Source organism: Panthera pardus, unplaced genomic scaffold (genome assembly GCF_024362965.1).
Source record: "Panthera pardus isolate Hobbes unplaced genomic scaffold, ASM2436296v1 HiC_scaffold_2, whole genome shotgun sequence".
Taxonomy (NCBI): domain Eukaryota; kingdom Metazoa; phylum Chordata; class Mammalia; order Carnivora; family Felidae; genus Panthera; species Panthera pardus.
Window position 1 is genome coordinate 59,472,548 of NW_026526765.1, and position 16,516 is coordinate 59,489,063.

A 16,516-nucleotide genomic window follows, 5' to 3' on the forward strand; every position below is an offset into this window, starting at 1 on the left:
AGTGCTTTGTATATGTTGATTTATTTAATCTTCACAACATTGCTGTAAAGTAGGTACTGATATTATAATCCCCATTTTACAGATGAAGAAGCTGAAGCAAAAAAAAGTTAAGTAACTTGCTCAAAGTCACCAGCTAATAGGTGCTGGAGATTGGCTTCAAATCTCAGAAGCTGGACCCAGTGTGTATGGCCCTAACCACTAAATAATACTGCCTCTCTTCTGAAGTGAGGTCTGTATTATATGACCACATCCTTTGTGTTCAAGATTGAAAATTACCCTTTATTATCCATTCTTATCAGTGCTATTTTACATTGTTAGTTACACACAGCCAGGTTGAATCCCACTTGCTTTTAAAGCTCTTTAACTGGCTGAAGAGAAAGGTGGGAAGAAAAGTCTCAAATAACATACATATAACTAGAGGTGGGATCCACAGTCCTTCGTTCTTTTGCCTTATTTAGGCAGGAAATTCTTCAGGCACAGAACACTTTTGAAAAATAGCTTTATCAGCAGATCCTTCCTGAGAGTTCTTTGTCATCCAGAAGTACCATACATCCAGCCTAGATGCAAAACATCCCTGAGGTCAAGCAAAGACTTGGAACTATAAGAATGCAAATGGCATTGGTTTTCCATTTCATCATTTTCAGATATGGATCTGTTTCCCAATCTTATCTGTATACTTTGTTACAGACTCTTTTATATTTGTCCTTAGTTTCTTCATTTGTGAAATGAAAGATTGGAAAAGACCATGAATGGCAAACAGATTTGCTTTTGTATGCCATATCCAATTGATTAGTTGTATTTGCCTTGGAGAACTGCAAGCCATAAGCCTGCAGTATATGAAGTACAGAAGTATATGTCAGCATATTTTCCAAGAATTTGCTTCCCTGGATTAGATGACTCCCCAGGATCCTGCCCAATTTTATGCTCATGTGAAAATAGCTACAAAGGGAAAAGGGAATAACAAAGCAGGGGATATGAATAAGATTTTTTAAAAAGGACTATGAGGAAAAAGAGTATGTCTGTATAATTACGATTTATACTGGAAGCAGTGAAGAGCAGGATTGATATTGCAGAAAATCCAATCAGTAATATGGTAGACAAATATAAAAGTCATGTAGAAAAAAAGAACAAAGTGAGGAGTCAGGCAAGAAGGAGTTGAGTGTCATTATAAAAAGGCAATGTCAGGGATATTTGTGGTGATGGAACTATTCTGTGTCTTGACTATGGAGGTGGAAAATGGGCCAACACATGTAACAACATTACATATAACTAAGTATGCACACACACACACACACACACACACACACACACACACACACACGGATGAGTACAAGTAAAACTGGGGAAATCTGAATAAGATTGGTAGGTTGTAGAAATGTCAATATCCTGCCTGTGATGCTTTATTATATTTTTGAAAGATATTACCCTGGAAGAAAACTGAACAAAAGGTATATGGGATCTTTATATATTATTTCTTACACCTGTATGTTAATCTACAATGATCTCAAAGTAATGTTAATTCACACACACACACACACACACACACCCCAAAACTATAAAGACATTTAGAGAGAATTAGAGATAAGAGAATAGAGAACCAATACACAGACAAATAGTGTTATAAAATGGAACTAAAATCAATGATCAAAGGTAAAAACAGATGAAAATGTTTCTCTGCTGAAAAATGCCAATATTAATGGATTTAAAGGACTCCTCAAAATCTAGGCCTAATGAGAGAAAATAAATTTATTCTTAAACACATTGTGACATACTTTCTATATTATGAGGCTTGCAGCCAAAAATGACAGCCAGATGAAGTAGCTAGGAGCCAGGAGCTTGTGAACAGCCCTGGGTGCCACAGTGGGAATTCATAAGCCAGGGGCATTAATAAGCCCCTGCCCCATGATTTGATTTAGGGATTCTATTCCCCTTTAAAACCATGTACTCGTGCCAAACCTGAAAATGCTACTGAATCACAGATGCTGCATGAGGAACATTTGCACTGAGAAAGATTAGATAGCTCCCTACCATTCAGAAGGATTTCCTACCATTCATAAATGATTTCTTGAAAAACATAAAGGCAACTTTTACAGTAATTATTTAGACATGGACCTAGACACAAAGCAAATTCAATCATTCCTATACTTGCTCCCAGAAACATTTCTTTAACCTTTATGCCATGTGTTCAGTTATGGATGTTTATGGACACGTGGCAGGCAGAAGGTACTACAAATGTACAAAAATCGGGCATGACCCCAACCTCCAAACAGCCTCTTAGACATAAGCATGTAGTAACAACAATAAAGGCTGTGATTTATTAAGTGTTATCTGCAGTCCAGATACTGCACAAGTGTTTTGTATATGATAATTTAATGATCTCAATAATTCCATTGAAGGCAGAATTGAGATTTTACTTCACGTTAGTGTGACCCAATGACTGTAATATTCTCTATGCTCACTGCCCACCATTTGCAAGATGAGGGTCAAATCACAAAGCTACCATGACATCTTCTGTGAACATGTACAGATTCATCATTTATTCATCAATACATATGTATTTGCATCATCCATGTACCAGGGTTTATGCTAGGTCCTGGGACACAATAATGAGAAAAACAGACAGGAATCCATCCCCAAGGAGCTTCAAGTCTAATAGGAGAAACTGGTATTATTCAAATGATCAAATTAATATGTAACTATATGTATTCATGGCAAGGGCTACAAAGAAAAGGATACACATTGCTTTGAGAGCATATAAGGAACCAATTTGACTTAATCAGAAAATTAGAGAAAGTTTTTCCAAAGAAGTGACTCTTTTAAAGAAATCAGAAGAAGGATTAAGAGTTATCTGGTTGAAGAATGTTAAGGAAGACACTCCAAGAAGAGGAAACAGCAAGGGAAAATTCCGGGGGGGCGGGGGGGGAGGCATAGAAATAAGATGGACTAAAACAAACAAACAAACAAACAAACATAAATAAATAAATATAAAAGAAAAGAAAAGAAAAGAAAAGAAAAGAAAAGAAAAGAAAAGAAAAGAAAAACAGAGGACCACTGTGGAGAGAGTGAAAGAAGAAGAGTGGTGCAAGATGAGGATAGAAACTTAACAAGTGCCAGGACATACCAAATCTCATGGTCCACATAAGGAGTTTAGTCTTCATCCTAAGAGCAAGAAGAAGCTGTTGGAAGGGTTTTAAAAAGGGAGTGGTTAGGGACATGATGAGTTGTGAATTTTCAATTATGTTTTTCTTTTTCTGTAGCCAAAGCTGTTAGTGTGAATTTCTAAGTTACAGTCTGTCTTAATAATGCTTATTATGACATCAAATGACAAAATATTATCTTCCTAACTAGAGGGGAGACACCATGAAGGCTGGGATTATTTCTTAAACTATATTTTATTGGATTTAAGATATCTAAATAAGATGTGTGTTTACTGTTGTATTCCACTAATAAGGAGAAAATGCTGCCAATTAGACTTGCCATTGATTATAAATAGCATCTCTATTCCAAAGATTTTAAAAACATGAAATAATGCACATCTTTAACTAATGGAATATTATACTTCCTGTGACTCTCTTACAGTGCCTAACATAATACTGAGTTGGTCAAAAGTGGAATGGGAAGAGTGTTGCCCTTCAAATGAGGAAACTGAGTTTGTAACTGGTTCTGCCATGCACCTGAACAAAAATGACTTTTTGGGTCCCACTCCACTTTTCTATAGTATGGACCACATGAGTACTGAGGTTCCTCCCAGATCTACATTTTCTTTGTGCAACAGCTGCCTGTCAACAGCTATAGGGAGAGGACTTTGAGGCTTTTCTCTGCTAGACAGAGTACCTTTCAGGGAGGTACAGGACCCCCTACACTTCTCCACGTGGAAGACAATAGGGAATGTGCCTGAAAGACATGCAGCCCTGAATTAGAGATAGAAAACTGGACTCAAGAAATCTAGTGACCAAGGGAAGTTTCTGTAGGCCTCATGTTAACCAGAAGATGGGAGCAGAGCATGGGCTATGTTATGGTTTGAACTGTGTTTCTGTCCAAACGGTATTGAAGTCCTAACCCCTAGTAACTATGGATGTGACCTTATTTAGAAATCATGGGTCTTTGCAGATGGTCAAATTAATATAAGGTCATTATGGTGGGCCATAATCTAATATGACTGTGTCCTTATGAAAGGGGAAATTTGGACACAGAGACAGACATATACAGAAGGAGGAAATGTGAAGTCCCAGGGAGAATACCATCTGTAAGCCAAGGAATGCCTGAGGCCATCAGAAGCTAGGAGAGGCATGAAACAAATTCTCCCTCACAGAACTTAGAAGGTACCAACCCTGCTAACACCTTGGTTTTGGACTTCTAGCCTCTGAATTTTGTTTAAGCAGCCCCAGAAAACTATTAGAGGCTGTTTCCCAGAAGACCTATATTGCTACAGTGATTCAGGGTCTTTTACTTTCCACCCTCCTCTGCTTTTGATAAAGTAGCAGACTATCACAGACCAGGGATCAAAAATACATGATTGTTAAGAGAGTACAGTTTGCCCTCAACACTCTCTCACATCTGCTTTCTACACCTGACAATTCCTTCTCATGCCTCTGGCCTCAGGTATCAGCACCCCACTCTGCTTTCTCATAGCCAAGAAAACCTTCCAGTGCCCTCCTCAGCCCTGTGTTACTCTTTCAACCTTAATTCCATTCTGCATCCTCCCCTCTCACTGGCCTTCATCTCATGTGTGTGTAAAATTAGTATTTAGCACTGGAAAGATACTGGGAATTTTGTAGCACAGGTGGTAAATCTTGTAGGTGTCTGACATAGAATTTTCTGATAGGTGAAACACGTGTCAGTATGCAAGGTGCAATACTTCCAGGAGCCATTCTGGTGAGCTGAGAAGACACTTAAATTTTGGTTTGATGGTTAAGACAATGTGGGTCTTCCTCAATACAAAATCTTCTGTCTCCTACATTGGCTTTTCTTTTCACTTTGAATTAAAAGTAGTCTATTTGTAGGCTGAAAGCCTCTGGAGGAACCCAATCCCAGTCACATCCATTAATAGGACCCCACCCATTAAGGCTTCATAAATTGATGCCCCTCCAAGGCCAAGACTCTACTCTAACATGGCCTCTTTCCCCAGATCCACAGGGTTGGAAGGTTGATCTAGAAGACAGTTAAGGTCCCTGTCTTAACTGTCAGCTAAGACTGAGGCCTACATGAGGCAGCTGTAAGACTAAATGATCCTAGGATTTCATTCTTGTTATATAATCTCTGCTCATAGCCCCATGTCCTCTACAGTCACTTTCTCTTCTAATTTCCAAAGCTTTCTCATTTCATACCTGCCTCTGAAGTATGCCTGGAAATAGGGACAATATTGAAATTCAAATTTTGTGCAATAACCAGTATGAAAAAATAATTATAAATATAAGTATAGCTTTCATTTATTGAGAGCTCACTGTGTGCCTGAGTTGATGTTAAGTGTTCTATAAGCACTTTTTTTTTAACCCTTGATACAAGCCTAAGTATGAATAGGAATCCAACTTTATAATAAAGACTGAGGCTCACAGATTTAAAAACTTTTCTAAGATCAGATAGGAAGAAGTAGAAATGGTATTCAAACCTAGATAGAGCCAGGAGGCCATGCTCTTAATCACTTTGCTATACATTTGTTTATGGTTTAGGAAAATCTCCTTCCACCAGGGAACTTGAATCAGTTCTGAAACGTATGGAAGAATTATCTGAATGCAGACTTTTAACCTCAGAGACTATCTTAGAAATTTTGTCCTTCAGGGGAGCCTGGGTGGCTCAGTCAGTTAAGTGTCCGACTTTGGCTCAGGTCATGATCTCACAGTCAGTGAGTTCAAGCTCCATGTCAGGCTCTGTGCAGACAGCTCAGAGCCTGGAGCCTGCTTCAGATTCTGTCTCCCTCTCTCCCCCGCTAGCACTCTGTCTCTCTCAAAAAAAAAAGAAGAACATTAAAAAAATTTTAAAAAGAAAGAGATTTTGTCTTTCTCTTCACAACTGAAGAAATCTGAGGACTTCATGGTCAAAACACTTGCTGGTGGATAAACATCTACAGACAAAACTCTGCATTAAATTCAGATTTTTGGTCTCCTAGGCCATGATATAAGACAGGAGGAGAAACTTGTCCTAATCCTTATATTACTGGTTCCCAAACTTGAATAAGCATCAGAATTACCTTGTAGGACAGTTAAAACACAGATCCAAGGTCTTGATGGAGACATGACAATTTTCAATTCACTTGCATTTCAATGTTCATGCAATGCTCTAGGAACTACCTTCTGAAAACTCAGTCTTTAAACCCAGAGGATGCTGTAATATTAGGTGAGTTGGCCTCTTACTCTGGTCATTGGGTAAGAACTGGGCCTTAATACAGTGGTTCTTAGCCTTGGCTGCACATTGAAATCATCTGGGAGATTTAAAAACCCACCAGGGTCTGAATTAATTGGTCTGAGGTATGGGTAGATCATTAAGTGTTTTACAAGCTCCTGACATGATTCTTATGTGCAGTCAGTGTTGAGTACCCCTGTCTTAACACTTCCAACTCTCTGATTGTGGGTAAGTTATACAAACACTTAGTGCTTCAGTTTTCTCATCTACATAATGAGAATAATAATGGTAGTTATAATTTTTGTGAGTACTAAATGACTTAATAAATTTAAAATATTTGGAAATAGGAGTGGCATTTAGTAAATGTTATATAAATGTTGGCTGTAATTGGCATCACCATTGTAGTTGTAATTAGTGTCTTCTCTCCTTTTTTTTCTGTGTCTTCTGATTTTTATGAACTGTTTTACATATGCACAAGACTTTACGTTTTTTCTAATGACCTATATATTAAAGCCATCAAAATTAAGTAGGGCCAAATGGCCTACATTTCCCTCTCCCCTGGTAAAAAGCAACCACTCTGTTCTTATAGTCATCACTGTTTAGTAGAAAAAGAACTTTCCATTCTTGAAAGTGAGAGTCTTATTCCAGGACTTTCAATTCTATTCCATTGAGTTATATGTCTATCATTATGCCAGTATGACATTGTTTTGATTAGCATAGATATGTACTGCTTTTTTTTTAATTTTTAAATTGTATTTAATTCCAAGTTAGTTAACATATACTGTAATAATGATTTCAGGAAGAATTTAGTGATCCATCACTTACATATAACACCCAGTGCTTCCTCATCCCAACAAGTGCTCTCCTTAATGCCCATCACCCATTTAGCCCATCCCCCCCACCCAACACCCCTCCAGCAACTCTCAGTTTGTTCTCTGTATTTAAGAATCTCTTATGGTTTGCCTCCCTCTCTGTTTTTATCTTACTTTTCTTTCTCTTCCCCAATATTCATCTGTTTTCTTTCTTAAATTCCACATGAATGAAATCATATATTTATCTTTTTCTGACTTATTTCGCTTAGCATTGTACAAAATTTTAAAATCAGAAAGCATGAGTCCTCCAACATTGTTCTTTTTCAAAACTGTTTTGGCCATGCTTATTCCCTTGTACTTCTATATGAGCTTGTTAATTTCTGAAAAGATGCAAACTGGGATCTGAATAGTAATTACATTGAATCTGTCAATCATTTGGGGACATACTGTTATCGTAACAATATTAAGCCTCTGATTCATGAACATGACATTTCTTTCCATTTATTCAGTTCTTTAGTTTCTTTCATCAATGTTTTATGGTTTTCAGATTGTAAGTTTTTTATTTTTATTTAAAAATTTTTAATGTTTATTTATTTTTTAAGAGAGAGAGAGAGACAGAGCATGAGGGAGGGAGGGGCAGAAACAGAGGGAGACACAGAATCGGAAACAGGCTCCAGGCTCTGAGGTGTCAGCACAGAGCACAACGCAGAGCTCAAACCTACGGACCCTGAGATCACAATCTGAGCCAAAGTTGGACACTTAGCTGACTAAGCCACCCAGGGGCCCCTAGATTATAAGTTTTGTAGTATTTTGTTAAATCAGTTGTTAAGTGTGTTATTTTTTGGATTCCATTTATTATTTTTTAAGTGTTTATTTTTGAGAGAAAGAGAACGTGAGCAAACAGGAGCGGGGCACAGAGAAGAAGACAGAGGATCCAAAGTGGCTCTGTGCTGACATCTGAGAACCTGATGTGGGGCTCAAACTCACAAACTGTGAGATCATGACCTGAGCTGAAGTCAGACACTTAACTGACTGAGCCACCCAGGCACCCCTCTATTATTCTTTTTGATACTAATATAAATACAATTGTTTTCTTAATTTCATTTTCAGATTGTTCATTGCTAATGTATAGAAATGCAATTGATTTTTGTATATTGATCTTATGTCTTGAACCTTTAGTGAACTTATTTATTATTCTAATAGTTTTTTAGTGGATTCTTTAGGATTTCCTGCATAGAAGGTCATATCATCTATAAATAGAGATTGTTCTATTTCTTCCTTTAAAACTTAAATGTCTTTTTAAACTTAAATATTTCTTATTTTAAAATTTAAATTAAATGTCTATTTAATTTTCTTGTCTAATTGTGCTGGTTAGAACTTCTAGCAGAATGTTAAATAAACAGCAAAAGCAGGCATCCTGGTCTTGTTCTTGATCTTAGAGTGAAAGCATTGAGTCTTTCGCAATGAAGTATCGTATTTATTGGGTTTTTTTTAGTAGACAACCTTTATTAAGTTGAGAAAGTCCCTTTATATTTCTAGTTTGGTAAGTTTGTGTGTGTGTGTGTGTGTGTGTGTGTGTGTGTGTGTGTGTTTATGAAGGGGTGTTGATTTTGTCAAATGCTTTTTCTCATCTATTGAAAGGATCATGTGGGTTTTATCCTTTATTGATAGTGTATATTACATTGATATTCAGATGTCAATTCCTGGGTATGTCAAGCTATTATTAAAAAAGCAACCAACTTTTTGTTATGTTGTTATAAATTTCAAACACATAAAAAGTAGAATAATATAGTGAACCCTCAGTGTCAATTATTATCTACTCCAGGACCAATTTGATTCATCTATACTCCTTGCTTAGCTCTGCCACATTCTAATAATTTTGAGGGAAATCCAAAAAAATATATTTTTCATCTGTTACTATTTGTGTATGTATCTCAAAGGGTGTAAGACTATTTAAAAATAGTCATAATATCATCATAATTAAAATAATTCCTTAATATAATAAAATGTCCAGTGAAAAAATTTCTTTAGTTAAAAAATCTGACTCAAGATCAAAATCAGGTCTATATATTAAAATTGATTCATGTGTCCCTTAACTCTCATTTAACTTTTTGGATCACCTTTCCACCTCTTCCCATCTCTTTTTTTGCATGAAAAAAGTAAGATAATTTAGTAATGCTTGCCACTGTCTAGGTTTTACCAGTTTTATCCCCATGGTAGAGTTTAACATGCTCCTCTAACCCTATATTTCCTGTAAACTGTTAGTTAGATTTAGAGACTTGATCAGACCCAAGGTTGATTTTCTAGCAGTGATTCACCATAAGTAATGCTGTCCAATTTTACCTAGGAGACACATAACATTTGATTGTTTAGTTTTTGTTTTGTTAGCAGCTATCACTATTTACTGCCTAGATTCATACTTTCATTAAGGCTTTCAAAGTAGTTATAGTCTAATTCTCCCTCTGTTCGTAAGTAACATGTTCATTCCATACAAGATTAAAGGGTGTTTGAGGGGGTGGACTGGAATTTATTGGAAGAATTTTTGGGGTATTTCCAGGAACCAAGGCTTCTTGAAGAGTTTTCAGAGTCTCAAAAACCATTAGGCAATAGGGAACTTCTCTCTCTTACCTCCCCAGGCTTGCCTCCATTCCTCTCAACTTAACTTGTTTAGCTTTTTCATAGCCAAATATGGTTGCCCCATACTTCCTGCATTTACATTTCCCCAGCCAAACAACATGCAGAGATATTGTGCAAGGATGTTTCAATGTCAGATCCCCTAGATGACATATTCTGATTAGTCCAGTTTGGACCCACCAGTTATGACTATTAGGACAGTATGGCAAAGTCACACAGTTCAAATATGTCCACCTGTGGATCAGGTGAGGGAGAGTTCTTAGAGAAGAAGTGCATGGTTTTTTTTTTTTTTTTTCCTTCCAAAATTGTATTTAAATTCTAGCTAGTTAATATAGAGTGCAATATTGGTTTCAGGAGTAGAATTCAGTGATTCATCAATTACATACAACACCCAGTGCTCATTGTAATAAGTGCCCTCCTTAATATCCATCATATATCTGGCCCATCCCCCACTCACCTCCCTCCATCAACCCTCAGTTTGTTCTCTACCTTTAAGAGCCTCTCATCACTTATTTCCCTTTCTCTTCCCCCTCCTTTTCCATATGTTTTGTTTCTTAAATTCCACATATGAGTGAAATCATGTGGTATGTGTCTTTCTCTGACTGACTTATTTTGCTTAGCATAATTCACTCTAGCTCCATCCACATCATTGCAAATGGCAAGAAGTATATGTTTGGACAGATCTTCCAAAATAATGGTTATTGGTATCTCCTCCTTCCATGTCAATCCATGGCTTCAAACCACCATTTTTATATATTGATGAATTTCTTTCTCCTCCCTTTTTTTAAATGAGCTTCAGATTCTTATATAAAACTTCCAACTGAAATATCTCCTTAGAAATCCTGTAGACCCAAATCTTAACATGTCAAAGACTGAATTCATCATCTGACCACCCAAAACTTGATCCTCCTGCTTCATACCCTATCTCAATGAAAGGAATCATAATCAATGCATTGAGCCATATAGGAAATGTGAGAATTAACCCAGACTCTTCACTGTATTATTATCCCTTTCTTCCCATGTCGTCCCTCTTAACACCCAAGGATGCAAATTATACATCCTTTAATATCATTTGCATTTGTTCCTTCTACTTGACTCCCACTAATGGCCACTGCTCTAGTCAGTAGCCATAGTTTCTAATCTGATTACTCCCATAGTCTCCTAACTAGACTTTCTGGGTTTCAAAATGGTTCTTTTCCCATTTACTCTCTACACATCTCATAAAAGACATCTTCCAAAAGCATAGCTTTAATCATTTTATTATGCTGATTAAATTCCTTCAGTAGGCCACCACAGCTTTTAGGATAAGATTTAGCAACAAAAATTCTTCATCATCTGGCTCCTGACCACTCCTCCAACTTTGCCCCCATCACTTCTTCACAGTCAATGTATTGTCTAGTCATCCAGAAGCATTTTCAGTTTCCCAGATTTGACAGGTTATTTCATGCTTTTCTACTTGCTTCCCCTGACCTGTTTTCACTCTCTGGTATACCTTACCTCTGTTAACATTTTCATCCAACTAATAGCTAGTGTCTCTTCAAAACTCAACTAAGAAGTTCAATTTTCATCGTCTATGAGAAACTTCCTAGAAGACACATTTGGCTTGATTTTTTATCTCCAACATTTAGCCCAGTGCCCAGTATAGAGTAAGTGTTAGATACATGTTTATAATATAAATAAATTACAAACCTACAGATTTTGGGCAAAACTGCCTGGGCTGGTTGCAGCTCCATCTTCTCACATTGTGGGCAATAACTACCCCCTGCTTTTCAGTCAACACAAGTTTTCCCCCAGACTCTTCTGATGGTTCCCTCAGCTCAGTGTATCTCAGTTCATGGACCACAGGCTGAGAGGAGTGAACCAGACAGCTCTGACAGTCAGCACTGCTTCTGGGTACCAATGCAGACAGAAGGAGCCCAAAAAGCACAGGAAAGTATAAACAGATTCTTGAAATCTCCAAGGAACACAATCAATGCTTCCTTGCTTGATCAGGGAAAATTCAAAAATGAAGGACTGATCTTTTGGAGTCTAGAATTACAGTCCTTACTATGAGGTCTTTGCTGATACTTGCAATTCACACTGTTCACTTTCTTGATCATCTAGGATAATTCTCTATTTCTGTTATTCAGTTTAGTTTTAGTTTTAGTTTTAGTTTCAATTTTAGTTTGGGAGACAGAGTGCACACGTGCAAGCAGGGGAGGGGCAGAGAGAGAGAATCTGAAGCAGGCTCCACACTGTCCACAACTGAGCCTTGTACAGGGCTCGATCTCATGAACTGAACCATGAGATCAGGACCAGAGCCGAAATCAAGAGTCTGATGCTTAACCGACTGAGCCACCCCAGAGCCCTTCTGTTATTCATTTTAATACCTGACTACGTTTTGTGCAACTCCACAGTTACATGTAAGCAGTTTGTAGAAAACACACACACATACACACACACACGCACGCACACACATACAATAACATAGCATATTTCTCAATGTCAGAAGTACCAGAAACCTGGAGAAGGATAAATAGTCAGATTTTTTCTGAAAAAGAAGGGATGATTCTAGAATTTATAAACTCCTTATTGTGTCTAAAGTAAACAACTAGCAACAATAATTATTGAAAGGTGATTTGTGAGTATACAAAAGGTGAATCTGTAATCATCAAGAGGCTACTTGCATTCACAAAGGATAAATTATGCTAAATGAACCTAACTGTCTTTTCTAACTGGTAAACTAAATTATAACAACAATTCATATTAATCTGGGACTTTAAAATACAAAGCACTTTAAACAGGTAATTCTCAGTGAAGTACCATAGCATTATGGAAAGATAATATATTTTTAAGCAAAACAGATATGAGTTTGAATATTGGTGATACCTTTCTTCTCTGAGCCTCTTTTCTTCATCTGCATGTTTAAAACATATACAATAATAAAAGATGATCTGTTTCCCGATCCAGTTACTGAAATAAACAATATCTTCATTTCATGGAGAACTTATTCTAATTATTACCATTCTTAATTTTCTCAGTAAGCAGTGCAAAATGTAACAGTGTTATCTTTTTTTGCATATGAGAACATCCAGGGTAAATTTAAGTGATTTTTCATATGACACCCAACAAGTATGTTAAAGAACAAAGATATGAATCCTGTTCTTGGCTATATGCTTTCCCCTATGCCATGGAGGAGGGAGATAACTTCATTTCTTCATTTCTTAAGCACAGATTATATGAAATGATAAAGAACTAAGAACTGAATGATATTACAGTATGGAGAGTTTATAGCATTTAATTGACCAGACCTCCATAATGTTCATCAAAATTCACCTGGTTGGGGATGGGGTACACTCTTTCACCCCATAGAGCTCCGGAGTGGCCTATCTTCTTCAACAGTTTAATTAACTTAAATAAAGGGAATTCTGATTAAATATGAAAACAGAGAGTGCAACAAGTGGGCAATATGCTGGACATCAAAATCCAAAGTCATTTTAAAATAAATAGATAAGAATAGTGAGTCAAAATATTGAAACCAATTTAACCAGAGATCAAGAAAAAAAGAAATCCCATATTTATGATTTAAAAAATTAAACATGCTCACTTCAACAGCACATATACTGATATTGGAATGATACAGAGAAGGTTAATGTGGCCCCTGTGCAATCATGACACACAAATTTGTGAAGTGTTCCAATTTTTTTTTTTATTATACGTCACGAGTAGAGAATTGGGGATACATGGTTTAACAGCAGAAAATATGAAAACAATTCTATGATTTAAGTTGATTACAAGCTCAATATGAATCGATAATTTGGCATATCTTTCACTTAAACTTGGCTCCATTCAAAAAAAAAATTCAGCATCATACACAATGAAGATGATGGTCTCAAAGTGTTCTGGGCTGATCAATCTTCACCTGGAATTTCACATTTAAATCTAAACATCAGGAGTGCCTGGGTGGCTCAGTTGGCTGGGCGACCAACTTCAGCTCAGGTCATGATCTCATGGTCGTGAGTTCAAGCCCCGTGTCAGGCTGTGTGCTGACAGCTCAGAGGCTGGATCCTGCTTCAGATTCTGTGTCTCCCTCTCTCTCTGCCCCTCCCCCACTCATGCTCTATCCTCTCTATCTCTCAGAAAAAAATAAACGTTAAAAAAAATCTAAACATCATATTTTGAAAAGAACCTTGACAAACCAAAGGCCATCTGGGAAACATTCCCAGGGTAGTGAAAAGCTCAAAATCTTATGCAAGAAATGCCTTGGAGATACTGGGGAAGTCTATACCAGAGGAAAGAAAACATGTGGGAAACATAATGAAAGGTCCAACTAGAAGAAAGATTTGACTTAGTCTTTGTAGATCCAAATAGTGGACCACAGACCATGCAAGGGAGACATCTCTCAGGGCAAAGTGATGGAAGTGAATGACAATGAAACCTACTGTTTACCAAGCACAAAGCTAATATGTACCTTATATACTTTATTTCTCACAAACCCCTTTAAGTAACAAGCACTGCTACCTCTATTTACAGATTTAAAAAAAATCCAAGCTGAAAAAATTAAAATTACTTGCCCAAGGTCCTAAAACCATTAAGTTCTTAATCAGGGATGAATCCTGACAACCCTATGATGTAGGTACAATTTCATTTACAAAAAAACCTGAATTACCAAATTTGCTAAAGGTCAAAGGTAATTAAATGGTGGAACTGGCTTAATAAACACTTAAGTTGTACCAGGACCTGGGCAATACATTTTACAAGCATACTTTATTTCAATACCACAATGGCTTGTGATGGGTTTTGCTATTCCCTTTTACAGATAAGGACACTGAGGCATAGATAGATAAAGCAAACTTGCTCAAGATCATAAATGACTGAGATAGGATTAAGACCCAGGTCTATGTGGCTTAACCACTGTGCTATGCTGGCTCTCCCAGAGCAGCAGAAAGAATTATCTACCAACTATAGCTCTCTAAAAATGCTACAAGAGGTGGCCAGGTCTTCATCACTGAAGTAGTCCAAGTGGAAGCTGGTGGGCACTGTGTGAGGGTAGAACTGTGATGAGAAGACTGGGAACTCCAAGCTACTATGATTTTGTCAAATACGTTTTTTGGATTCATTCTTCACAGGACGTGCTAAGTACCAAATAGGTGCTTGGTAAGTATCTGTTGATTTGCATGGAATAGAAGTCCTCTCTCTAGAAGGGAACCCCTCGGTGCACTGCTGTGGGAGTTGTGGCTTTGCAAGTGAACTTTCTAGCTATTTGTGTCAAGGCTGAATTAGAGGGAGGCGGGCTTCCCAGCACAGCTAGCAATTAGAGTCCAACCCACAAATTCATGCACTGGACTGGCTGCTTGTGTGGGAAGGAGAAGGAAGGAGGCACTTTCAAGGGGAAGCAGAATAAAGTAGAGGCAGCCGTGGGCAGTAGCCCTGCAAGCTGTGGCCACAAGAACAGCCTGGACAGCTGGCCTCGGTCTTGATTTGGATTAAGATGTTTATTCTGCTCTGCCTCCCAGGCTTCTCCCTTCCTGCCCCAAAGGCTATCCACTTGAGTGTCTGAAAAGGTGATTAATTAGACACAGACTCTCAGGACCCGCCAAGAAATGTTCTCAGACTAAGATTCACACTGGGGGTGAAAGATACCCTCCCAGTGGTACTACATAGAAACTCCCTCCCTCACTCACTCCTATAGTTTGAAGGTCATGATCCATGAAAAGATCTGAATTAAATGCATGCCACGCTGAGCTTTTGCCTGAGCACAGATTTAACTGGCACTGTGAAATGGTAATGTAACCCAAATCTTGACTGGGGCTTCCCTGGAAGCAAATTTTCTCAGAGGAACATGCATAGATTGTACATTTGGTTTTTAGAGAGAACAAGTCCTTCTGCTCAATGCCCACCCCGCTGGTCAGTCAGAAATACCTAATCATCACTTCCTTGGGTTAAAGCAATGGTTCTCAAACATTTTGATCTCAAATCTCATTTATACTCTTAAAAATAATACGGGCGTATGGGTGGCTCAGTCGGTTAAGTGTCCCAAGTCTTGATTTAGGCTCAGGTCGTGATCTCACAGTTTGTTAGTTCGAGCCCTGAGTGGGGCTTTGCGCTGCCAGTGCAGAACCTGCTTGGGATTCTGTCTCTCTTCCTCTCTCTGGCCCTCCCCCTGCTATCTCTGTCTCTCAAAATAAATAAATAAATTTTTTAAAAAGTTTAAAAAAAGAATAATATAGGCTCCCAAAGAGCTTTTGTTTATGTGATTTAGACCTCTCAATATTTATCACATTGAAAATTAAAACTGAGAAAAATTTTAAACTTCATGAATTCTTTTTAAAATAACAATACACTATCCTAAGTTAACACAATATTTTTCTGAAAAATAAATATATTTTACAAAACAAAAATATTTGGTTGAGAAGACTGTCGCTGTTTTACATTTTTGAAAATCTCTTTAATGTCTGGCTTAATAGAAGGCAGCTGGATTCTAAGATCTGCTTCTGCTTTCAATCTGTTGTGATATGTTATTTGGGATGAAGGTTATGAAGAAAATCCCACTTCACACAGTATGTAATTAAGCAAGGGAGGAGTATTGCAATAGCCTTTTTAGATAACTGTGGTGATTTTATTTTTTTTTTTATCACATCAAAACAGGTTAGTTGTAGTATGGAATCTGACCCCATATCAATGAACTTTACATACTCTATTACATTAAAATCTATTGATTTGTCCTGCACTTTGAATAGATCTTTTACCAA

The 16,516-nt window shown here is 37.4% G+C and overlaps 1 non-coding gene across 1 annotated transcript; it reads left to right on the forward strand.

The window, feature by feature from the left end:
• Nucleotides 1-13,363: 13,363 nt before the first annotated feature.
• LOC128778422 (U6 spliceosomal RNA) lies at nucleotides 13,364-13,470 on the forward strand. Its single transcript, XR_008424012.1, has one exon. It is a non-coding gene; the product is annotated as a U6 spliceosomal RNA (small nuclear RNA).
• The last annotated feature ends 3,046 nt before the right edge of the window (nucleotides 13,471-16,516 follow it).